The sequence below is a fragment of the Canis lupus genome, chromosome 3 (genome assembly GCF_011100685.1).
Source record: "Canis lupus familiaris isolate Mischka breed German Shepherd chromosome 3, alternate assembly UU_Cfam_GSD_1.0, whole genome shotgun sequence".
Taxonomy (NCBI): domain Eukaryota; kingdom Metazoa; phylum Chordata; class Mammalia; order Carnivora; family Canidae; genus Canis; species Canis lupus.
The window spans coordinates 23,853,439-23,880,689 of NC_049224.1; the positions used below are offsets into that span (position 1 = coordinate 23,853,439).

Consider the following 27,251-nt stretch of genomic DNA (forward strand, 5'->3'; position numbering starts at 1 on the left):
GACAGGTCTCCTGAGTATTTAACATTATTATCCAGAGCTGTCAATTTAGTTTACTCTGGAGGGAATGGCACAAAGCATGATTATTTCTTCTCATTTCAATAATTTTTTATCATGCTATCCTGTGAGATTTTTTTTAACAAAGTTTGCACATCTTTGCAATATTACTCAGTACCATCCATTCATACAACAGATGTTTATTGGGTGAATTCTAAGTCCAGGCTCTGGGGATACAGAGGTAAGGACGAAAAACAAGGTTCCTGCTGTTAAGAAGCTTGTAGCTCATAAAAACAGAGCTATAAACAAGAAATAAAAGAAAAATGACTATTCTAGGAAAATAGAAGAATCTATTAGAACATAGAATGGAGGTATGATGTGATGTGTGGATCAGGGAAGACATCTTAAGAAAGTAAAATTTGGGCAGAGACCTAGAAAATAAGAAGAGTTAATTGTGCTTGCAATTAGGAGGGAGATGGGAGTAAAAAGAATGTTCCAAGAGGAAGAATATGTATATTTCTAGAGATGAAAGAAAGTGTAGTGTATCTGAGAAACTGAAAGAAGTTCAATTCCTAACAGTTTGATTGAAACTTAGGTGCATTACCCAAGATGTTCTCTGAATATAATTTTAAATAAAATAATAGCATAATACTAAGATGAAATTTAGGATATTTAATGGAATAGTTGTGCCAGTGAATGACCCCATTTCAAGAAGTACTCACATAAATATTTATTATGCATTAAATGAATCCAATTTTAAGGAATCATCATCATTTTTTAAAATGTAACTGATTTTATTTCTTAATCCTCTAGCTAAGAAAAGTTAAAAACATATCATTTAATATTAAAACTGAAAAGTTTCTATAAGAGTTGGAAAGAAGGGAAATGAGGTTATGATCCCAGCATGAGAAAGCTGAATTAATCCACAGATCTTTGCTAAGATTCAACCATATTGACATGAGGATGAACTTTGCTCCCTATTGCCCTAAAATTGCATCGAGTCTAGAGTAAAAAAACACTATTTATATGATGTTCAAATGAATTATTTTTACCTACAGCTAGTATCAGTGAGAATTCTGATGTGGGATTCAGTTTAATCATTCCGAAAGTCATGTTGGTTAGAGAAGTCCATTCTGATTCCAATTTAAACTGATTTGCATTTCAGGAAACATCAGTAAGAGTCTTACAGTCTGTGATAAGAGCAATGTCACAGACAAATATAAAAATAAATGGCCATAACATCTGAATTCCAAAGGCTCAGGTACTCAGAAGGGCCACTCACTCAGGCCTGCCAGATGTACAGGTGGGACTTGATATCAGTGATAAAGCCTGGCTGGCCAAGGCTAGAGAAGCCTTTGTCTTCTGTGGGTTTATTGACTGGAGAGGAGATGGAATACTAGAACAGATTCCAGTACAGCGTTCAAGTTCTAACTCTGCTGCTAGAATTTGTATCCTTATTAGCAGGGCAAATGAATTCATCTCCCCAGTCTACTCCTCTTCAAAATGAGGACTTTACTTCAAGGGATTATTGTGAAGCTGAAATGAAAGGACATCCATGAAAATTGTTGCCATATTGCTGGGTACATAAATAAACAGACAGCCCCCCTACCCTTACTATGGACATACCATAGTAAGCAAAACTATGGCAAGGGCCATTCTAGATGGGTTGAAGGCACATTTACTTTTTGCAGTGTCTCCCATGTAGAGTTGACTATGATGCAGTGATGATTTTCATGACTTCCGTGATGGAGGCCTAGCCTATGATCTGATAGTTTCTCTCCATTACTTGTAGAATGACTTAATCACTGATTTCTCACTAAAAGGTGGAAGGTTGTTTTTGTTTTTGTTTTTTAAAAACCACACAGAACATACCCTTTAGTCTTTGAGAGAAACCAAAGCCTAGTTTATTTTTTTGAATCAAAAATGAGAAATGAGAAACAAGTGCCATTCTTTTCTCAATGAAATGATTGCATCTAATTTCGTTGCATGCATCTGTGTTTGTGTTTAATGGCAAATGTAATTATGCACCTGTGATGTGCGGCTCTTCTAATTTTAGTAAAAATGATTAAACTATTTAGAAAATACATAACAAATTACTCCTTAAAAATGAGTAAATTTAAATGCTGAAGCCTTTCTAACTATCTGTTAAATTTCTGGTCTTCTAATTTCATGTAGTAGCTGCACACAACTTTTGTGTTCAACACTGGCCTGGAGTCTTTCCAGTGGGTTCAGAGTCTTGCCCTATGTTCTGCTGGGTTGAGAGTGGCTACAAGCCAGCCACTGCTCCCTCTTCCCTCCCTGAAGAGCTTCCTGCTTAGAGAGGACCCTGCAGAGAAAAAGCCTTTTTCTTGTCAGAAAGATATTTGTGGAGGTTAAGAGAACAGACCCTTTTTGTCAGAGAACCATGTTAAAATGTAGCTGCAGTACAACTCAGAGTCCAATCACTAAGTGAGTATATCTCTCAGAGACTGCAATTGTCTGTAGGTCACTGGTGTCTCATAAAAAGTGTACCAGAACTCTAGAGATACCAGATTCTTTGCATTTTTCCCCCAAACCTGATTTCCTTAGATGTTACATGGCAACTGGTTGATAATTTGATGTTTTTATTTTCTTTTATTTTTTTAATTTGATGTTTTTAAATTATATATATTTTAAATGCTTTGGCTCAATTTTGAAGTAAAAGGAAAAAAATTAAGGAAGTCTGGAAACTATGAAAACAAGTTACTAATTCTCATTAGTCAAGTGATTAGATTTTTCATATGCATTGTATTTTGGTCAGGAAATAATCAAGTTGAAATTAATCACAGAAAGAAGAAAGAAAGAAAGAAAGAAGAAGAAGAAAGAAGAAAGAAAGAAAGAAAGAAAGAAAGAAAGAAAGAAGAAAAAAGAAAGAAAAGAAAGAAAGAAAAAAAAAAAAGAAAGAAAGAAAGAAAGAAAAAGAAGAAAGAAGAAAACGAAAGAAAGAAAGATACGAAGACCCCAGGACGTCCTTCCTTCCTTCCTGTCCTTCCTTCCTTCTTCTCCTTCCTTCTTCCTTCCTTCCTTCCTCCTTCTCTCTCCCTCCCCCTCCCTCCCTCCCCCCCCTCCCTCCCTCCATCCCTCCCTCCATCCCTCCCTCCCTCCCTCCCTCCCTCCAGAAAAGGGAGAAAGAAATCCCCAAAATAGTAAGGGAAAAGCAGGACAATATGCAGGTAGTAACAAAAGTATAGGAGTTAGGAGCCTTGTCTCCAGAGAAGCAGCCCACACTGGAATAGTGTGGACCAGAGAAACAAATTATGTTAAAAAAAAAAAAAAAAAAGCCTGACGGCAAAGTCTTGGCAACTCCTTGATGGGTTAGGACTACTGCAGCTGAGCACACACAAGACTTGAAAAGGCAAATCGAACTCCAATAAAAAAAAAATACACACACACACACACACACACACACACAAAGATTTGAAAAGGTGACCTTTGGACCCAGGAGCAGTTCAGATCTGAAGGTCCTGAAACACTGTCCTTCCTATGCCCTGACTTTCCCCAATGAACATGTCTGAAGACCAGACCTTTCTGAAGAGTCACTTAGTCTACCTGAATGCTGTTGAATGTTACTTCTCAACCACTCACGCACTTGTCGTAGAACACATTTCAAAATATTTTACTTTTGATGGGAAAAACATAGCTGTATGTATTGGGCAGCAGGGAATATATCACTTATATTTGTTAAAGTGTAGGGCATACTTTTGAAATCCCATTGATAATCTCTATATCCCAAAGCAGCAGTGGTCAAAGGCCGCTTCAGTATGTTTTTTTCTGTTTCTTGAAATTTTCTTGGCCATTTCCTATGAGTGCTGGAAAATGCAAGCCTTCTTTTCAAATTATTGTTGGCATTTATAAAATTTTGTTGTCTACCTAAGCTGTGTCACTCAGAAATTTAAAGCAAATATTTCAAAAGCTCTGACTGAAACTCTTTTGTGTTTAAAAAGAAGTGTGGACTTGAATTCCTCTTATATTTGCTCAGTATTTCACTTCCCTAATGGTAAAGTTTGATCCTCCTTTTTTTTTGCCTATGGGAATATATTTTCTCATGCAGATTTCTCAAATTAATCAGGAATCCCAGTTGTGAAATAAGATTTATTATTTCTATTTTCTGAGTAATTTTAATTTTAAAATGAAAGCTAACATTAAATTTAGTATTATATTTTTTTCTGTTTAACCATTTGGATTCTTAAGGAAATGCCATATAGATATATTGTAAAGGCCAAGGGTATTTTAAAGGTTATGTCAGCGGATTGCCGGAATTGCCTTTCTAATTATGTTCAATATGGAACAGAATGTTAATTGATCTTATTGGAGAGATCCTCTTAAAGGTTTTTGGTTTAATTAAACAGTAGTTGTGTTTAATCCATTTCAGATAAAACTTTATTTTTAATTAAATTGGAAAGGCATTTAGCAATCTTAGCTGAGTTCTTTACTGAGAAGCTCTTTCATAAGAAAAAGAAAACACTGATTTCTCCATATGTAAAGAATAAGTATCCTTTTCAAATATTACTTTATGCTTCTCTCTATTATGGTTCAAGGAGCATGTTAACAAACTTCAATGAGGTTTTATGCTAATGTATCCAGCAAATCTAAAATTATAACTGCAATTCCTCTGTAATATTTTTAAGTTTTTAACAAGGCTTTTGTATCATCTTTAGTTAGAGCCTGGCTCGTAGCAAGTAGTGAACAAGTAGAATCAGCAACTAAATCGAAACTCCAAATATCTAGACTTTTGCCTTAAAATATAGATCGCTAACATAAAACCTATTATCCAAATTATCTTTAGCAAAATTCCTGAATGCAAAAACATCCAGTCAAATCTTGAAAAAAAAAAAAAAAGTCAAACAAGTATTTCGTATTTTGAAAAGCCAGCTCAGTGTACTAGTATGTTTTAAAATTACTGTTCTGGGTTCCATTGTGTTCCCCCGCAAATTCACATGTTGAGGGCCGAACCTACAATACCTTAGAATGAGACAATGAGACTGTATTTGGAGACGGGAACTCTAAAGAAGCAATTAATGTGAAATGAGGTCACATGGGGAAGTCTTAATCAAGTATGATTGGTGTCCTTATAAGAAGATTAGGACACAGACCCACACGAGGGAAGATCACCTGAAGGCTGGGAGTAAAGTCAGCCATCTGCCAACACCTTGATCTCAGACTTCTAGCTTCCAGGACTGTGAGAAAATACATTTCTCTTGCTTAAGCCATCTGGCATGTACTACTTTGTTATGGCAGCCTAGCAAACTAATTCAATTGCTGAATCTAGTCAGTCTGTGACAGGAGCTTATTGAAGTGACGAGACCGCGGAGAATCAGAGCAGTGGTTGGGGCTGTGTGAGCAGCTCAAGGAAGGAGGCACTGTCAGGAGGTGCAGGCTGCCACAGCTCATAGCCCAGGCTGTTCCCCAGAGGTTAGGTCCCCTGTTGATTCTGCTGCTTCAGCAGTCAGGATCAGTATCCTAGTGTTCTTTTATGGATAGAACCTGGAAAGGACAAAAAATGCTGCCTAGTTCATGGTAAAATCAAATCCCAGAAGCTGAAAATCCATAGCGATGTGACATAATCTCTCAGATGTTATAGGAAATGTTTAAACTAATATTCTTTAAAGTCCTGCTATGTTACATATATAAATACCCACCTAAGAATAAACAAGCATCCAATATATATGCTCCTGTGCTATTTATCATAAGCCAGCTATAACTTGGAATATTGCTTTGCTTAGTAGATATTTTTAGAACAACTCCTGATGCATGTATCTCTTAAGGAAAGCCATTTAATCTCTTTTTTAATGCTTATGAAATACTGGTTACAGGATTGACAGAAAAAAAAGTCTGTAGATGAATGGCTTGATCTAAGATGCATAATCTTTAGAGTGTTATTACTTACGCTTAGATATGCAAACATGTGCATAATCATACAGAAGGTCATGTATAAGATTTAACACTACTTAAATAAACAAAAAAAGAAAAACACTAACACATTAAATAGCATTAACTGTTTGTCCACTGCATATATCTCTTTTCCTAATAATGGCATTACAGATTTAGAAAGAGACATTAAGGTCATCCATATCAAAACTCAGACATGATGAGTCAAACCTGATGTTTAGAATCTTTTCACCATTGCTTTTATAGACATATGGTCATTGAGCCTGGACCTAGCTATTCCAGTTACAGGGAATTCCATCCATTGCTGGATTATTCAAATTATTAAATTGCCCTTTCTTAAAAAAGCTTCTGTGAGTTTCTAGCCACTTTCTAACCTTTACATTGTAAATATAGTATGGTACCTCTAGCAAACTCATTTGTCTTTCTCTTAGCTCTTTTAAAAGATAGTCCCAGAACTGAACACAATGTTCCATATGTGTTCTAATCAGTATAGAGTGAGATGGGTAGAGTGCCCCATGAGCGTGTCTCTGCCTCTGAGTTTGTAGACATAGACTTTAGTTAATGAAGCCTAACACTGGGAAGGTTTTCTTACTATTGTTCTTTCAGCAAAATCTCACAGTTGGAGTATATTCCATTTCTTACAGGAAAGAAATGAAAGAAGTTATTGTATGTTGTTAGTATACCTGAACATAAAATTTTAAAGTTCTTTTTTCCTATTCTAACTGACTGCAGCATATCAAAGCAATTCTCAAAGAAACACCGGTGACAAAGATTACCTTAGTCTTAAGAAAGGTGAATACCCCATTTTGGTAAAAGCATTAAAGTAGTTTTTTATTTCTATGGTTTTTGTTTCTATTATTTTTCATGAAATACACAAATATATATATTTTATATATAATATATATATATAAATTTATATATTTATATATATAAATATATATATCTTTGACTTCAACACAGATGACATTATTTACTCAAATTTAAAATTATAGGCAATAAAAAAAATTATAGGCAATATTATAGACTGAATATGTATGTGTAATTTTATATGTGCACATATATATACATATATGTTTAGTTTTAAATTTTTCCAATACCTTGTCCACTGATTTTGTGTGTTTTCTTTTTTAAATATTTTATTTATTTATTCATGAGAGACACAGAGAGAGAGAGAGAGGTGCAGAGACAGGCAGAGGGAGAAGCGGGCTCCATGCAGGGAGCCTGACGTGGGACTCGATCCCGGGTCTCCAGGATCACACCTTGGGCTGCAGGCGGCGCTAAACTGCTGCTCCACAGGGGCTGCCCAATTTTGTGTGTTTTCATGTATCATGTTTGCCTAATTGTGTTCTCCTATAGCAGATGTTTTATGTAGCAGAATTATAAGTCTTTGAATAAAAGTATAAATTCATAACACACACCAAAAGTATGATCTACCCACATACATACTTCTTACATGCCTTATTTTATATTATTATTTTATTTTGCTTTTTTTCTAAGATGGATGGAAAGATAACATGTTACTAAGTCACATTATATTCTTTGTGCTATCTTTTCTGAAATCAACCACCCCCATGTCCACTGAACATCACCTTGGGTGTTAGACAACAGATGGATGGTTCCATGATGCTCCTCTTCCTTGTAGTGTGTGTTCTTGATGTCTTTATATATTGCTTGCCACATATGGATGTAGACAGAAGCAGCATGATAAGGAATGGAAGCTTTTTACACAAGCTTCAGAAGTTTTTCTGCCCCTATCCCATAAACACTCCTCTTATCCTGCCAAAGAATTTACTTTTTTCATAGCTACTTTTTTCATAGAGAGATCAAGATGATCTCTCCTAGTGTCATTTATCTTCCATTTTTCTTTAACACAAAGCAACTTTGTGGGCCTCAGTGTTGGATGCACATTAAAATCACTTGGGGAGCTTTAAAAAATTCCCATGCCCAATCCCGGTCTAGATATATTAGATCAGAATCTCAGGGTGGTGCCCTTGTACTGGTTTTTTTGTAGAAGCCCCCTGGGTCAGGGTAATGTGCAGACAAGGTTGGAAATTATTCACAGCCACAAATTTACCTCAACTACAAGAATTATCTCCTTCCTTCTTCCTAGTTCAATAGAAGAGGACTCTTTCTTTTATCAAGACTTAACTTTATCAAGGCTTACATTTATCAAACATTTTTTTTAATCAAGGGTCCATCATGTAATCCTTGATTTTATCCCCTCCTGCCCCATCTGATGCTTCAATTACATACTTCTATATTACAGGTTGTGTCTCTCATTCCTTTCCACTCATTGTCTACAAAAAACAAACATAAAACTAGATCTCTTCTAATTTTAGGGTAAATAATAGCTCAAGTCATAATCTTATATTTCTTTTCCTCCCTCCACCAAAATATAAATATTGTTCCATTCACTTCCTTAACTTCCCTGTCACTCCTAATTTTCTTTCCTTCCAGCAGTGGCCACAGCGTCTTATCATTTCTCTTGCCATCAGTTATCATGTGACATGTCCAGATAGAAAAGATACTTATTTTTTGGTCACTAATCCAAAAGAGTAGAGCCAACCTAATGCACTTATATGGGGCATCAAAATTTTTTCAGCACTTATTGCTTGAGTTTACTTGGTTCAAGGACCAATACCCACATACCAAAGAGGGTTATTTTATGTATGACTCTATTATGACATGAGCCTATATTTATTCAAAGTAGTTAATTCTACAACTAAGTAGAATTGTCTCTTTTTAAACAATTAACAGGGATCCTAATGTTGGTGTAATTGCCTCCTTATTAGAAAATTGATGCTATTTAACTTTATTAGGCTAAGAAAGTATCTAATCCTGGTGTTGCGCAGAATATTTTTAAAAATTTATTATCTCTTTCTCAATGGTAATTTTCTTATATAGTATGTATTTATCCAGTGCCTATTATATACTGTGCTAAGCACTTTATAGATACAATTCCATTTAATTTTCAGAATAATCCTATAAGGATTTTTTGAAGCTGAGGGCCAGGTAAGTTAAATGAGTTGCTCAAGGCCCCATGACTAATATATAGTAAAAACAAAATTTAAATTTACAAATCTCATTCTAAATTATATTGCCCTTTCCATTATAACTCATTATGTTTCCCAAAGGCAAGCTTTAGAAACCATTGACAGATTATAAGTTGAGGAGTGGCATGGTTAGATTTGCATGCCAGAATGATTACTCTGGTAGCTATGTGAAGGATGGACTTGGAGAACTGGATAGAAAGACCAATTAGGAAGACAATGTAAAGGTAGGCCAAAGTAAGTAAGACCCTGACTATAGCAGAGGTGGTGGGTACAGGCAGAAAGAAAAATGGAGGCATGAATTAAGAGATAAAATTGGTAGTCCTGTGTGACAGTAGTATACAAGGCTGATTTTTACCTTTCATAATGTCATCATTGAAAAAAGAAATTTTAGTTTGGGAAAAAACACGGAGGATTATTTTGAGACACTGAGGTTCATTTAAAAAATGGTAGAAGAAATGTCCAGGGGTTAGTCTAAAGTGACTAAAATATCTGCAGTTCAGGAGACAGCAAACTAGAATTTGAAAGTTATTAGCAAATAACTCCTCTCCTTGAGGAGAAAAAAAACAGCATGAAAAGAGAGTCAAAAAAAAAAAAAAAAAGAGTCAAGGTAGAAGACATCTTTGCTATGAAGCGTCTTCAGCATCTGTTTCTTTTATTCCACTCCAGTTCCTATTTTCCAGATATAAGCTTTTATTACCTCTGCAATATCCTACTCATTGATTTCACTATTGCCGGTTTCTTGCCACCTCCCTCCCTTCATTCTACTCCCCACCCTCTATGCCTAATACGCACTGACTACCAGATTAATTATCTCACTGATAAGAATGCTGACTTCCTACCTTTCAAAATTTATATTCCAATACTAGCTCATAAGCATTTTTTACTTAATCAAAATGAACAGTGTCCCAGAAAAAGCTCTGGGCATTTCCATCTCTATATTTGGATTATGCTGTACCCTCTGGAAGGAATACCAAACTAAGGCATGAAAACTTCTCTTATAACCCAAATAGGACCAAGTTTCCCTTTTCTGAATTCTTATAGCATGTGATTGAGAACTGATCTGTTTATTATTTCTCTTCTGTAATTCAACAATGTTTTGACCACTTGTGTTCTTGCAGGGGAATAAACATGAATGAGATATAGATCTTAGGACCCTTTAGGAGATTATGCTCCAGTAGAATTTTTATTGGTGGATATTCTTATAGTAACCAACATGTACTAATCTCCCTGATAATGACTTTACGTTGTACAAACAAAAGCTAATATAATCTAGCTTGAATTTGAAGGATACCAGAACTCAGCAAGATGTTCTTACGTGAGCTGTTTTGAGCTTAAATGTTAAGACCCTTTTTTAAAATTTATTTAAGACCTTAGTACACAACACATCAGGATAGCTGTAGCTATTTAATTGGTTTGAAGATAAGTATTTGTAGTTCTTTTTTCTAATAATGAAAGTTGTTATTAGTTCATTATTAAATGAAAATATAATTATTATTAATTAGAAATAACCAAATAAAAATAAAATTGGCTATCGGTAGAACCAAAGATAGCAAAATTTGTATTGACTTAATATTAAAAGAAATAAAACATTTTTGACAATAGTTAGAGATAGTAAATTTAAGCCAGGAAAGTTGAACTTAGTAGAAATGTCCCTTCCTCCTCAAAAAAAGAGGCATAGTGGCAGCAGGTTAAATACTATAATTTTATATAAAAAACAAATGATGATAAGTGAATTGAATGTTTTGTAAAATTTACTTAGAGAAGAATTGATCAAATAAAATAATTTGAAGAAAATAAAAAAGAACAAAGGAAACAGATTTTCTCTGAAAAGAAAATTGATTAAAACATTAAATTGGCTTCAATGCAATTTGCTTCAGAAAACACTTTCTTATGAAAACATCAATGTTAGCATAATTCTGATGAAATATTTGGTTTCAAAACATCTGTGGAGTCTATAAAAATATGCCTTGGAAATTTTAGTGTGCATATGAATCACCTGGGCATCTTGTTAAAATGCAGATTTTGAGTCAGTATGCCTTGGAGTGAGGATATATATTCTTCAGTTCTAACCAGCTCTCAGATGATGTCAATGTTATCCAGGGACCACAAATGTTCCTACTTTGAGTAGGAAGGTACTAGGATTTCTCATGGAACCAAATTTGTCATCTTTTTCAAGCAAGTAGTTCAAATTAACAAGCCATTGTTCAGTGAAAATTCCTTTGAGAAAATCTGATTAATCCAGTTTTAGTGAAGTGGCAAAGGGTGCAAAGGACATATAGTAAACTTATGGTGGCAATAGCCCAGGCTTCTGTCTATAGTTGAAAAGGAAAAGACAACTCTTCTTTAATTAAATTTGGTTTTGCTGAATAATGTTGAATGTTGTGTTGGCATACATTGTGGGGGGTGATTGAGGCAGCCATCTTGGGATACTGAAAGAAGCTAGTTGGAGGGACAAAATCAATATTCTGAAGATGGTGGAGTGAAAAAAAAATGGGAAGAACTTGTCTTTGGGGATACTAGTGAGCTCCTTAATTAACCAACCCTGGAGCTATTTTAAGACTTCATGTTGTGTGAAATAATAAATTTCATAAATATTTAAGCCATTATTGACTGAGTTTTTCTCCTATTTGGAGGTCAAAGCATCTCACAGCTAGAAAGTAGCAGATTCATAACCAAAACCCAGAGATTTTGACTTCTTGTTCAATCTCCTTTCTTCCTACTCTGGGTTGTACTATGTTGCCTTCTGTCATGTTGCAATAAAGAGAACTTCCAAGGGGACCAGGTTCTTAACTTAAGCCTGTATATCCTGAAGAGTGCCTAGCCCAGGGCCTTGTACACACACACACACACCACACTCAGTCCTTAATAAGTGAGTAAATGACTAAAACCGGTGGCTTTATAGGACGGAAGGAAAAATCAAATGAAACACTGATGTTAAGGCAAGTTTATTAAAACAATTTTCTTGGCTATGCTAAATAATATGTAATTTTAAGTAGGCCATTAGGAGTAGTGTCAAAGGACTGTACTGTACTTTAAAAGTGATTGAAAATTAATTAACAAAAGATATTTTCCAGGAAATAGCTACAATATCTTTCAGAATGTTGTACCAGGAAGGTCTGCTTAGTTATAGCATGCCTGAGCCAGACCAATTAGAAGTGAAGTATAGTTACAAATTTTGCATTGCCTCTGAGAAGGTTTGCCTGATATAAACAGCAAGGCTAATCTGTGCGGAAATAATCGCTAAATCCTGGAAATTGGGTTATAGTCCATCACTAATGGCTCAGAGCAAGTAAAATTTTAATGTACCACATATAAATGAAAACATTAAAATTAATTATTCAAATTTAATCTGCTTTTCAGCTTTACAGAAAGATGTAGTTTAAATTGAGCAGCACTATTGTGTCATTTGAACTGTAATCTTGCAAGTGATTTAGATATTGAAATAATAATTCAGGTTGTTTTTTTTTTTTTTTTTGGTTGATAATGTGATGATTTGTCATTTTGCTATCTGTCAGTTAGTAATTAGGTCCACAGTATACAAGAAGAAGAAAGGCCTAGTGAGACAGGGTAATAGGAACCTTGACACCCAACTGCTTTTGTTTTTGTTTTTTATAAAGAGCACATCTCTTCAGCTTCAAATTTAAATACAGTCTAAGTAGCTAAATAATTCTTTTGCATTTACATTAAGCATATTGTTAGAGGGTATGTGGAGCAATGGACAGGCAAATAATCTATACTTGAATCTTTTGTGCAGTTTAAAAATTATTAAGTCAGTAGGATTATTTATGTCAAGATATTGCTTAATTGATACACTATTCCAAAGAACAAGATTTTATGATACATTACCAGTGTCTAGGCTAAACTTATGGTGCCCAGTATCTATTTGTTCTTAAATCCATGTAAGTTTAAAATAAAATTAAATATTTGCAGAAGCTAGCTAATGTTCTATTTTTTACATTTATGCATGATATAAAAAGCATAAATAGGGGATCCCTGGGTGGCTCAGCAGTTTGGCACCTGCCTTTGACCAAGGGCGCCATCCTGGAGTCCCGGGATCGAGTCCCACGTTGGGCTCCCAGCGTGGAGCCTGCTTCTCCCTCTGCTTGTGTCTCTGCCTCTCTCTCTCTCTCTCTATCTCTCATAAATAAATAAATAAATAAATAAATAAATAAATAAATAAATAAATAAATCTTTTTAAAAAAAGCATAAATAATTTCCACACTTGACCAGGTCTTAGAATATAAAGAGTTTGCCTATCATTTCTAAGCACATTTTAAAAATCAAGTTATTTCCTAATTTTATTTTTATTTTTAGTTATAATGTATTTCTTTTCTACTTGACATTTTTTCTCTTCAACTTACTTTTCATTCTTTTTAAAAATTCAAGAAATGTGTTTATTCCACCTAAAAGTAGAAATTAGTGGCATGTATGTGTCTGTATATTTGTGATTATTTAGTGATATACTTATGTAGCCTTGTCTTTTAGTAAAGAAAGGTAAAGAAGAATTAGAAAGGTATTTCTCTATTATAACTTTGCTCTGGAGAGGGAAATGATTTATGTATATATTTAGGTGTTTCTTAGCAAATGTTACTGTTCTTGCTGAAAGAAGCAGGTAGTTGCATAGACAGATCAATCACTGGGACAGGTATTGCACTATGTGTTTCTATGTGTGTGTGTAACCAACTTTTATATCCTATTGCAAAGCTAGCCGTATCAAGGGTCAGAATTTCTTTAAAGGAAAATGACCTCTTTAACCTGGTAAAATTATTCTCTAAAGTTGAAGAGATGCGAGGAAGGATTGATTTTAGGTAGTCAATAAGCCTGTTCCCTTGTAAATGTAACTCCCTCTGGACTTACCTCAATGGCTGCCATTTAGACTGCTAGATTGTAATAAGAAATTAGTTTGACCTGACATTTTATTCCTTAATTCAGGCAACTATCTCTGGAGAAATGGCCCATAAGAAAGCAATCTTTTTAATCCGTATTTCCTTTGGGTGAATATAAATTTGAGTCATTCTCAATCCGTCCAAGTCTCCTAAATTATTAAAGCAATTAGTAGCTGAATATGAGACTCAGATGAAAGTAAAATCTCTTTTAGGCATCTAAGAAATGCCTCTCTGTATGTATCACAGTGAGATATATGTATTAAAACAGCATTTTACAAAATCTTATCTTTAGAAGGCTAATACTAGAAGAAATATGTGAAATTATAAAAAGAAAGCATTTTCTTTTTGCACAAAGTTAAATCTGCATGTTAATACACTAATACTCATTATGAATCTTCAGGAAGGGCCATTAATTGTAGGGTTTCCCCACACTGATTTGGTCAAGGAGCCCTTTGGTTGCAGGGCACTTTTGGAAGATCAGTGCTCTGCGGGGCAGCCTGAGGACCTTGCAGGACAGTCTTGCCAGGAAGCTAGAACTAAATTAGAACATGACTCAGTTCTAGTGACTCAGGAAAACAACCAAGAGTTCAGGTAGAACCAGCATGATTAGCCCACTTTGGGCTTCTTGTTCAAGTTTATGTTGCTAGGAAATAGGAGGAAAATAGGTCTTGCATATCCAGCCCTTCACATGTAATTACTTAAAACCCCAAGAAAAGTGTGTTAGGCTCCCTGTGTTACTTTCCTCTCTCACATTTCAAGAGAGAAGTGAGAGTTTCTGCAATGCATTTTAGAATCAGCCCCAGGGTCAGAGTTTTCCTTTACCTTTTGGGGATTTGAAGTTTTGTAATTCCAGAGTTAATGACTCTTTAACACCACTGGAGAGAGGCTAGCCTCAGAAGACCTCACCAGTTCTTTGAATAGGGTGATTTATTAGCTTTCCTGGTTATTCCAACTATGACACAGCACATCACAGGGAGTGAGGGGAGCCAGGTACTGATGGCATTTTAATGATTCTTGAGAGTAGAATAGGATGAGTATGAAGCTAAATGTGAGAGTCAGGACAGCTGTGGAGACATTTACTGAGCATTTTCTTCATGCCCCTCTGGCCCACCATTGTACTAAACCCAAAGAGATTAGAGAAACCAAATATCCCTCCTGCCATTAAGAAAATTAGTCTGCTAGGGGAAAAAGGAGTTAAAATACCAGAAAGGTGTCTCAAACATCAGCTATTCATGAAATTCATCAAGGATTTGTATACTTGTCTAATAAAGCAGACATCATGTTGAGGCAAATGTTGCAGAGAAACATCAGATGTAAGAGTCTCAACATCCAGATGTAGAGTCAGAATTTATACTTAGAAAGATGTCAAACAGTGCAAGTTACTATATGATGATTGCCTACTGCCTACTTTAGACAACCAGACCTGAAGAGCTCCCAAAAGGAAGACTATGGACTTGGAGTAACCAAGGCTTCAGAGAGGAAGAGGGATTTAGTTAGACAAAGATGACTAGGGCCAATATATGCACAAGTAAATCAGTGACTTCTCCCATGGACAACTTTTCACATGATGGTCAAAGAAAAGTGACATCTATGATGACTCAAAATGAAATAAAACAGACCTTCTTTGGGAATGTGTTATTTATTCCTCTGGATTCATACAGAACCTTTCTTGGAATTGGCACAATGTATGATCAATACTAACAGATGACAGAGTAAGTAACTATTGAAAAGAAAACAACAGAATGAATTCACTTTGTAATATTTGTAATTCATGTCATATTACCCAATGAGTGCATGCTGTATTTTTTTTCCAAATCATGCCTCGTTATATATTTCCTGTCCAATGAATGCAGTCCCTACATGTATTACATATTTATTTTTAAAACAGAACTTAAAAAAACCTTAAAATGTGCACTGGTATGCCACAGTGTGTTTCTGTTCCTAAACTTTTTAAATAAACCATGAATTTTAAAATTATTTTGATCCTCACAGTTTTGCAAAATAAATATAGGGGCATCTGGCTATCTCAGTTGGTAAAGCATTCAAATCTTGATCTCCGGGTCATGAGACAAGCCCCACATTGAGTGTAGAGCATACTTTTAAAAAAAAGAATAAATATAGCTGTCTGTGCAAGATACTTCCAAATCCATAAAAGTAACTCTGGAAATGTGATCCTCATAAAGTCACACAGTATTGTTTATACATTTATAAAGTGAAGCTGTCTTTACAGTGAATAAAATAATAATAATTACTCTCACTAAACTATAGACCATACTGAAGAATAAATGGAATAATAAATGGAAGGAAGGAATAAATGGATGTTATCAGTAACAAAGCCCTGTATAGAAGCCTGACACATACTATGATACCTTATATTTGTACAGCAATTTAGATTTATAAAAATAATACTGTGAATCTTGACAGTACAACTAGATTGAGTGTGAGGGCAAATGTAGAGTGAGGACATCCATAGAGAAAAGATTTATTGAACACTTTCTGTACTGATCCTCTTAAAAACTCTGTGGAAGATGTTGGGCAAGTATCACACTCACCATTTGTACATGTGGGAACTGAGACTCATGATGGTTAAGGAGCAGGTCCAAAGTTACAGGTTACTTAGAAACAAAGGAAAGATTCAAGCCTGCATCCTCCAACACTCACATCCAGTGTCCCTCCCACAATGCCTGCAGGTAACCAGCCTCTATGGAAGCTGAATTTCTGCAGGGCTCACACACAGCTTTCTTCCATGTGAATAAAGTTTTTGAATAATTTTAAGTAGGCTTGAATGACAAGATGACATTGTTGAAAGGGCATAGACTTTTTTCCCCCTCGGTTTTATTGAGAAAGGGCATAGACTTTTCAACAGTAAGGTCAGGGTATGAGTTCACATTCTTCACACAAATTCTGACCCTAGATAGAGAAATTAGTCTCATTGTGATTGCATTGCCTCATCTCTTTATTTTTAATTTTTTAAAGAAAATATCTGTTAGTTACTTCATAGGATCCTTGAGAGGATTAAATTTGGCTTTGAATATAGGAAGAGATTTAACATAATCTCCTCTTGTTGTTGACTGCCTCTGGAACCAACACCTATCTTGGTTCATTCTTTGGCTCCTATACCACTAACTGAGTAGCCTCCAGTGAGAAGAATAGCCATCTTGAGGTTCCTGGGTAGCTCAGCTGGTTGGGTGTCTGACTCTTGATCTCAGCTCAGGTCTTGATCTCAAGTCATGAATTTGAGTCCCATGTTGGGGCCCCCCAAAAAAAGAAGAAGGAGGAGGAGAGTAGCAATCTTATGGAAACTAATAACTCCGTAACAAATGGATTACATGTATCCAGATAACAAAGACTATAAGTGCCACACCTTTACCATAATAAAACCTGTAATGCTCTTCTTTGTTTTTTTTTTTTGTAATTTTTCTTTATTTCCAACGTTCATATTTTAAACCCCCAGAGCATCTTGTATTTCTGCCTTTCTTTGAGCCAAGTATAAAAATGTCTATTTATCCTCCTTACAAAAATAGCAAGCTTTGGAAGTTCAGGGATTCTGGCCCAGTGAGGTTTAATATAAAGCAAAGTAGATGAGAATTTAAGGTACTTCAGTTTCAATCTTAGCTTCATCAAAAAGTATAAAAATCTGAGGCAAGATCTCACTTTCTTTATTTTTTAAATAAGCAGGTTGGACAAATAATCTAAGACCTTTTCAGCTCTATTAATCATCTGATTTTTAAATCACCTATAATCTCTTGTATCTCTTAATACAAAGCCTTTGCACTCAATTAATTTTTTTTTCAAATTAGATGAATTACGGCACCCATCAATATGAAATACAATAGAGAATATAAATTCAGAACATTAAAACTTCCACACATTTCACAATACTAGGATCAGAATAAGGCTTTACAGAAAGAAGACAAAGAAGCAGGATGGACTATAATTGTTCGAGCTAACCAGGGTTTAGGTATGCATACAGATAAACCAGACTCATGCTGAACTTTGGCCTAAACATTCTCCTTTGGCTAGAAAGCTCATCACACACCATTTAGAGCAAATTTGCTCTACGAACTGTAACACACATGGTAATAAGCAGATTTATGAGATGACAAAGGTATAGAAAAATCGCTATTCTCTAGAAAAGCTGTAGTTCTTAATGAAAACTCTCAGGGCTATTGCTACAGTTTTAACATTTACTTCTTAAGAGCAATTCTGCTATTCATCCGAATACTTTTACCTCTTAGAGACTTCTCAGCCTGGTTCATTTTTTTACAAAAGTTCCATGAGTTTTTAGTGCTGTTGAAAACCTTATTTTTCTCACTCGATTGCAACACCAAACAGCCATGTTCCTATGCATGTATTCAGGTGATATTTCTCACTCTGAATTGATAGTATACATTCTTACTCACTTCATCCCTGCCAAGGGGCTTTCTTCCTACAATACTAAGAATTTTGTTGGGGTAAACATGCATGTTTTGCATAAAAACTGTCTTATTTTTTCTTAATTTCTATTTTAGAAATCATTTTTTTATTTCATTGTTACTAAGTTACTAAGTGTATTCTTTGAAAAAACAGTAGAGCTATACCTAGAAAAGAAATTTATGAATAATTTCTACAATGAAAGTATAGGTCTGTGCCAAAAATACTGGCCTAAGAACCAGAGTTTAGCATTTCTGTCCAAGCTGTGCCACCTATTATGTAATAAATCCTTCTCATTCCCCCTTTGGACTAGATTGCTTGTGCCATTTATCCATCTCAAATGTTCCATTGTATTATGATATAGCTGCTTTTTTTTTTCTTCAGCTTCAATACTGTCCTTCAGAGCCCATATTGCTTCACTCACAAATAGTGTTTTCCACTTCACAGACAGCCATGCTCACAAGCTATACCCTGTTAGGTCCCAAGTGTACCACATACCAAAATCACTCCTCGGCTCATCCAACTGTCTGGTTCATTCATCTATAAAAGAAGAACAGTTTATTTTGTAATCACCAAGAGCATCAGGTCTACAAAACTGCTCCATGGTACAGAGATTACTGTGTATTCCGTCCAGCTTCCTTCTGCATTTAGCTGAAAATCTATAGCCAAAATTTGGGAGACCTCAATCTCTAGTATTATTTGATCATCCAGAATTCCTTATCTGTTTTTCAGTTACTTAGGGACTACAGCCAACTGACCCATAGATAGAAAAGTAATTTCCTTAGTTCATTTTCCTTTCATCTTCTTTTTCCTGGATTCTTGGTTAAAGTGGCATTTCATTTCACATTTTACTTCATTAGAGTCTAATTTTTAGCAACAAATGTGATCAAAGACTCTCAAAGTGATGTAGCAGTTCTAGACAATTGATATGGCAGTTTCATGCTCTTGGAAGAATACTGAAAGTAGCACATTGAAAAATCTTGGTAAGCATAATGGAGTCAAGATGTTTTGAACCAAATAAAATATTATCAATTATCATAGGTTAACAGAGCTGCTCTAATTATTAGGGCTCTAGAATTTGAAGCTTGGAAAGTCAAACACAATATAAGCAGGTGTGGCTATGGTTCTCCATGGCCCATTACAGGCAAAAGAGAGAAACAAACAAACAAAAATAGCTTTCAGTTTATCTATAATTTAAATCCATATGATGTAATATAACCAGATTGGCCAATTTTTCAACCAAATTGGTTGGCTTTTTTTAATTCCACTTGAGTTATTCCCCATAAAACAGCTTAGATATACAAAATGTTTTGTGTTCTGAAAGATATATCTGTCTTGCATTATTCAACTTGTATAAACATATACTTTAAACTTTAATAGGAATATCTACTTACACATACCATGTTCTTCTTTCTTTACTACTGTATCCCAGCCTTCAGACATGATTAACACATGGTTGGCACACAGTAAGTGTGTTAAATGATAGAAAGAATGAATAAGTGAATGGGGTGTTTATCTCCTATTCCTCAATGTGTCTTCATTTAATATATTAACAATTACTTCCCACACAGAAAGAATCTCTATAGTTGGCAGTATAATATTCCTGAAGCCTTTTGATAAATTTCAAATAGTTTCAGTCTTCATGAATAAAGAGTTATTTAAAAAAAAAAATCTGTCACCTATCCCAGCTCTTAATTACTCCAGCTCTAAATCACAGACCATGCTTATGACATCAACTGAGATCTCCTAAAAGAATGGCACTTTTGTAATGAACAATACCCATTCTTATTTTTGGAATAAAGGTTTGAAATTTAATTTTTGAAGTTATTTAATGGATATTGTGCTTGTGTATGAAATTATTTAGAATGGAAGGTGTATTTTTTTCAGTTTTTGTTCCTAGAAATAAAATAAGTATAATAGCTTACAAATTCTTCCCTGAAAGCATAGAAAGGTTTTATTACTTAGAAATTATATTTGTAAAACAATTTAAAACATTTTTTAGTTCTTTAAATCTGCCAGCCATATGTTCTTTAATTAGGAGGAGACTCTAGTAAGATTAGAAGTGCACATTTTACTGAACACAGTAAAATCTTCATATAAATGGAAATGTACTTAATAGATTTTATACATTCAGTTAGAGTCATGTAAAATGAAATCTATTTGCAGGGTAATAAGTTTGGCTTCTTCAATCAGGAAAAAAAAATTAATCCTATCTGGAAGGATTTGGAATTTCTTTGATTAGTTTATCAGCCTCCTTAATAGTTTAAGATAGAGTAATTACAATTTTCAAATATGCCTTAAACCATGGAGAATAGCAAATCGAGAAAATATTTACAATTGCCAGTGGAATATTTTTGATCCAATGGTAAACTAGTCCACTCTGCTGAAAATCGATATAATTTTCTAAAATGTGTGGTTTAACAAAGCCTTGGTACAGTCAGTATTAAGTCAGTGTTACTCCAAACACCACTGTACTGTATTCCTAACATTAGCACGAATATTCTCTTAAATCTAAACATTTTGTTTTATTGCCTTAATACTTGTCACTTGAACTCATAATGAGGTCAACGTCCTGCCGCTTGGGCTGCACCCTGACTGGTGACAGGCCTATAGATAGGGTTAACCAATTGCAGTCGTAGGCAAAATGCTAGGGTCTTCATAGAAGCTGTATTTGGTCTTTACAAAAACTTGAAAAATAACTGTCATCATTGCTACTTACACGTGAAAAGAGAACAACAACAACAACACAAGTTTAGAGAGGGAAGACACGTGCCCAAGATGGCCCATTTAGCAGTTCAGGACAGATTTGCTCTTCTAGCCAGTCCAGGTCCAAGTCCACCTTCAAATCAACATCCTGTTTCTACAACCTATCATGCTGACCCTTAGGAGAGTCCTCCCTGTCAGATCTTCCTTTTTTCAAATCCTTCCTGAAAAGATGGATATGAATAATAACAGTGTATGCAATCAACATTGACTGAGCACATTCCATCATGCTAAACACTGAAAACTGAGGGAAGACTAAGATAGATGAGACTCCTGCCCTTATAGAGCTTATGTCAAGGTGAGAAAGATGCCAATTAACCAAGTATTTAAATGGGTAATAATGCCAGGTAGTGAAAAGTCCAATACTTTTGGACCCAAAACAGGGGCAAAGTGATAAAACTGTGTGAATGGTGTGGGGGGAGGGGGGATTGGGGTTGCTATTTTACATGGGGTGGTCAGAGGACCTACTCTCTAAGGCCTAGAAAGTACAGTAAGTACTTGAATGAGGTGAGGATGCAGGTCATGCAAATTAAGTTCCTATGGAGAAAGGCAAAAGTGAGGCCCTGCAGCAGGAATAAGCTTGGTGTAGGGGATCACTGGATGGCTCAGCGGTTTAGCGCCTACCTTTGGCCCAGGGCACGATCCTGGAGTCCCAGGATCGAATCCCGTGTCAGGCTCCTGGCATGGAGCCTGCTTCTCCCTCTGCCTGTGTCTCTGCCTCTCTCTCTCTCTCTCTCTCTCTCTCTCTCTCTCTCTATATATATATATATATATATATATATATATATATATCATGGATAAATAAATAAAATCTTTAAAAAAAAAAGGAATGAACTTGGTGTATTATAGAAAAAGGCAGAGGAACAAGTCAGGGGACACACTGTGGTTGGGGTGGGAGAGATGGGCAGGACCCAGGACGTACCAAACCACATGCTTTCCTTTCTGTGTGATGAGAAGTCACCAGAAATTTTTTAAACAAGGAAGAAGTAATCTGGCTGTCTTGTTCCTAAAAGATTACTTTGGCAAGCATGAAGAGAATTGACTATGGCAGGGCGGGAGTAGGAGCAGTGAGACCAGTGAAGATCATCTAAGAGAAGAGTTCAATAATCAGGTGAGAAATGTGAAAGGATTTTGAACTTGGGTGAGAGCATGGAAATAAGGAGAAGTGGACAGAGTCCATTTAAATTTTGAAGATGAACTTACATGATTTGATAGAATGAATGTAGAGTTTGAGGGCAAAGAGAAATCAAGTTGTGATTTCCAGGTGTGGGGCTGATAACTGAGATAGAGAAGATGAGGGGAGGAGCAGGTGTAGGAGTCTGTGGGTTTCCAGGCAGCAGTAATGCAGTTGGCTAAAGAAGTGTAAAAACATGGATGATATGAAATGTCACTAATGGCAAAGGGTATGGAAACTAAAGGAAATGTTACAGAAAGCAGTAGGTAACACTGATGCTAGAGTCAGAGGTTTGACTATGCCAGGGCCCCAAGGTTCTCACTTAGGGTGTAGATGACAAAGGTATCCTATACGGATGTGATGTAGGCTCATCTTTTAGGGGGCTTGTTGTATCCCATCACACATATGACTTCCCTCCTTTTTTTGGACACTCTTGCTATACTCTGTCTGCTCACTGGAGTGGATTTACTTTTGACTGGCTGAAGTCCAGGTTTACTTCCCAAAAGCTTCCCTCAGCTTCCCCAGGCCTCACACCGGCCTGAAATTCTCCCCCATAAGAGGGGGAATGTGACTGAGCTTGAGTGTAAACTGCATATTAGACAGCCATCTAGAAAACCCCTGATGCCAACAGATGCCAGATTTATTCAGTTCACGAGGAACATACTGGAACTGGTAACACAATGAGGGATGTGATATATATTATGAAAAAAAAGAAAAAAATAATTGATATAATGCCTGTGCTTTGTAAACCCAGAAGCACAAAACAGCAAGTACACAGAATTATTAACATTAAACAACACCTGTGAAACTAGACAAGAATATAAAAGAAACTATCTTATGTTTGTAAACTAATGACAACTCAACATTAAACATTTGAGGGAAGCAGAAGTTGTGCGGAAAGGTAATGTGGGAAAATTAACAATAGTTTTGAAGGAGAGGAGATAGCAAAGAAGACAAAGCTGGGGAAAATGAGCAAAGTGAAAGTAGAAATTGCAAGCAAAATATTACAAAGAATGAGGTTATATGAATAGAAAAATGATAGGAAAGATGTCCCAGACTGCTGACTAAGAATCACATAGGAGTAATCATAAGAAGTTATTTTGATACAAACATTACTCAGAAAGACATACTCTAGGACTCAGAAAAAGGAAGAAACGGGAAGTGTGGATATTAAACATTAGATTTCAAACACAGCCCCAACTATAATCCTGAAAAGTAAGTATTTAATGAGTTCCTGGGCGGCGGGGGCCTTGCTGTTCTAAGCATGAGCCCCGGCATCTGTCAGGCTCTACTTTGAGTCCCAGCAAGGCCACCTGCTAGCTATGTGACTTGCATGAGTTGCTTAACCTCACTAAGCTCAGTTTCAGCCTTTGTTGAACAGAAATAATTATGCCCATGCTAAGAAATTCTTGCTCCTGAAATAAAGAACTTAGCAAGGAACTTGGCCCTGGGCCTGAATTGGTGGCGGTGTTGTGCCGTCTGGCCCCGAAGCAGGGACAGTGTGGGATCTGAGGACTCTCCTGCCTGGTCAGTGGAAAGTTCTTCCTTTCTACCACCGACATGTCTGTTTACAGTCTTCAGCAATTCCTAGAGACCATCCAGCGCCCAGACATCTAATTCCCCTTTCCGAAGGCTTGCACTTTTATCACGGCTGATGCCGTTGGTTCTTTATTCTTGGCATTTCTCAATGTCATTAAGTTCTTAATACAAATGTTAGTTTAATACAAGTTCTTAATACAAATGTTAGCCTCATTAAGTTGAACATCAATCTACCTGGAATTTTGCTTAATTGCCTGGCGATAATAATATTAATGTACCCAGAATATTTCTACAGATAATCGTATCACAGATTGACCATGACTTCAACGTGTTAAAGGCATTTGTTCTTCAAAACAAAGGCTTACTGGGGTCCAGGGGGTGAAAATGCTGTGTCATCACACTGAAGTCTGGATCTTCCAAGCTTGGAAAGAAGGTTGGGAGATCCCAGCACTTGCATCTGTCCTTGGTCCTGTGTAGCACATGTCTTCAGGTTAATGATTATCATTTCCATAGTTTCCTAGTTATGATGTTTGCATAATGTGAACAAACTCAAAAATAAGCCTCATTAAGCAGAATTTCATAAAGAAAGTTGCTGTCTTTATTTTTCCCATTTTGAAAAAAAAATTTTAAGTGAAACCAAACAACTTGGGTGGGCCCATCAAGTTCAGATGTCTGTATTTAACAATTCCTGAAGCAGCTTTTTAAGTGGGACTCCATTGATATATCCCCACTCTTCTCTTTTCATTAAGTCAACTAACTATTCATTACCTTCACTTCTTCACATCCCTCTAACCTCCTACTCTCTCTTTTACCCATCACTTCTTTTTTTTTTTTTTTTTTTTGAAGATTTATTTATTTATTTGAGGAGGGGGAGAGGCAGAGGGAGATAGAATCTCAAGCAGAATCCTCTGCAGGGCTCCATCTCACGACCCAGAGTTCATGACCTCAGCCAAAACCAAGGTTTAGTCATTCAACTGACTGAGCCACCCAGGCAAATCCCCCTCCCCCATCATTCCTTTTTAAACTACTTTCAGAAAGGTCATATCAGCAATAACATTTTACATTTGACATAGTTCTTATTGTGTAAATAATCCTAGGCTATTTTTTCTTCTCACCTGATCCTTTCTGGTATGTTTTTAGGGCTATTCTATGTGTTCCCCAGCTCTCTTTCTTGTGCCTTCTTTTCCCTTCAAATTACATTATCTCCCTGGGTGATATAATCCTCTCTTAATGCTTTCTTAACGAACTCTGTTGGGGAACTCCAAATTCTTAGCTCTAGGCCGATATATATCCGAGGACCACTAGATATCATCACTCTTATGTCCTACAGATTTTTTTCAAACCCAACCTGTTGAACAAGTTGTCTACCTTTTCCATCCAAATTCAGTCCTTATTTCCAGGGATTGGTTTCACCAATTACCCAGACACCCCCACCAGAACCCCATGCCCTGGGAGTGTCAGGGATTTCTCCTTCTGCCTTACTCATAGCCTCTCCATCTCCTGTGTTCAATTAATCGCTGAGTCTGTTAAATAGCTTTCACATTACTATTCCTTATGCAAGTGTGCCCTTCTTTCCAGCCCATTGCCACTGCCAGATTTAAATCACCATCCTCTTCCCCTTTAGCTACCACAATAGGCTTCTCATTTTCTTCTGCTTTCCTACTTACTCTCTACCAAAAATTTCTCCAAAGAGCAGCTAAAAGGATCTTATTAAAATTTAAAAATGATCCCCTTGATCATTACCTTGTGGAAGGTCCAATTCCTTCATATGTAGCATCCTATTATTCTGCAACCTCTGTACACTTCTCTTGCCTCATTTCCAGCAATCTGTCCCATTATACTGCCTCTGGCCACACCAACCACTATGCACCTACAGTTCTTAGAACAAGGCAAGTTCTTTCTGCCTTGAGCCTTTTTGCCCATGTTGTTCCATCTGCCTAGAAGGCTGTCTTCTTGCCTATTCCCTTAGGCCACTTACAAGTTGTCTTCCAGAACTGCTTTCCAAGCTTTAATGAGCATAAAAATCACCTGAATATCTGGTTAAAATATAGATTTGTCTTGATGGGTTCAGGCTGAGGCACAAGATTCTGTATTACTAACAACCGTTTCTAGATATGATAATGCTCTGGTGGATTCCATTCTGACTAGGAAGATTCTAGAACTCACTTCAGATATCACTTATTCTAGAGAGACTTCCCTGATCTCTCAGGGTCAGAAAGTTGCTTTTTTTGGTAACCTGTGGAACATTCCCTCATACCATTAGCATTCATGATCCTGCATTGTCATTGCCTATTTATTTATGCTTCCACAGTCTGTTGGACTGACAGCATCATCATGCATCACAGCGTACCCAAAACCCTCTGGATCTTCTGCAGTGTGTCACATACTGATATTTCTTCTTGCCCTCACTGCTGCTCTGTCTACTTCTTGCTCAAAAAACAAATACGCCTTCATCACGTGGGCAATGTGGGCACTCAGTTGGAGAATATGCACTTTTTTAAATGAGGAAAGCATGTCTGGCACCATCAGTGTCTTCTGCTGCTTTGGCAGCTATGTTCCCTCTGTTGTACTGTGTTCTTCCACACAGTGGGATGAGAGGAGGGATACTTGAATTTTCTTTTAGAGTAGATTCTTTCTGCTTGAATACCAAAGTGGAAAACATAGCTATAATTATCCAGAAATATAGGCATCATGAAAATTCTTGCTCAGTACTGTAGTGTGAGATTTTACTATTTAATCATTCTGTGTCCAATATTATTAGAAAGGTTTGCCGTTGTCCAACGGCACTTACATAATATGCTAGCTGATATGCTTGTAGGAACAACTAAATTTAATCAGAAACACCTTGCTCTCTTTTCATCTAGATTATTCATCTCAAAATATCTTCAGATTTACCAGGGATCATTAAATTTGACTGCTGAAATGAAAGAAGCTTAAGATTACTCATAAACAGGTCAGGGGAAAATATGAACTTAGTGGCTATACTTTATGCTTCCTAATTGATCAATTACAGAAGCTGGGGTAAATTTAGGGTACACATTGTCTTAGCTCATTATGGATAAAAATATGTCTGTTGAGAACCTAATCAGAATCGTAGCCTTGCTTACTGGGTAGGAGGGAGAATGAGCCTTCATAAAAGTTACAGCATTTTCTGTTCTCAGTTGGAAATTTTGAGCTGGAGAGGAATAGGCAGATGAATAAAACATGGTAATGGAATGTAATAAAGCAGAAATTGAGACATATCCACTAAGTAAGATCACAGATAGCATACAAATTTCACTGACCATTAAGACGACTCGTCAGGCAAGATTGTGATATTTTTAATCCCCAAAGTGATTATATGATAAGTCTACAGAGTTTGGATTTTATTAAAAATTTTAAGAGTATATGAAAATGGATTAAAGTTTCAACTTCCTAGGTTTGACATTCATTTTTAGCACGTAACAGCTCACCAGTTTTAATGATTATTGCCAGATAATTCTACTCTTTAGACCAATATAGAAATAACTTTGCAAATGGTTC

At 36.1% G+C, this 27,251-nt stretch overlaps 1 protein-coding gene and 1 long non-coding RNA gene across 4 annotated transcripts in view; one reads left to right on the plus strand and one right to left on the minus strand.

Moving 5' to 3' along the window:
* The window catches only part of EDIL3 (EGF like repeats and discoidin domains 3), a 393,208-nt gene that overhangs the window by 318,635 nt on the left and 47,322 nt on the right, over positions 1-27,251 (plus strand). The window lies entirely within an intron of this gene.
* LOC111095153 lies at positions 16,806-25,830 on the minus strand. Its single transcript, XR_005356782.1, has 3 exons — positions 25,473-25,830; positions 24,095-24,198; positions 16,806-18,793 (listed from the first exon to the last, which is right to left on the minus strand). It is a non-coding gene; the product is annotated as an uncharacterized LOC111095153 (long non-coding RNA).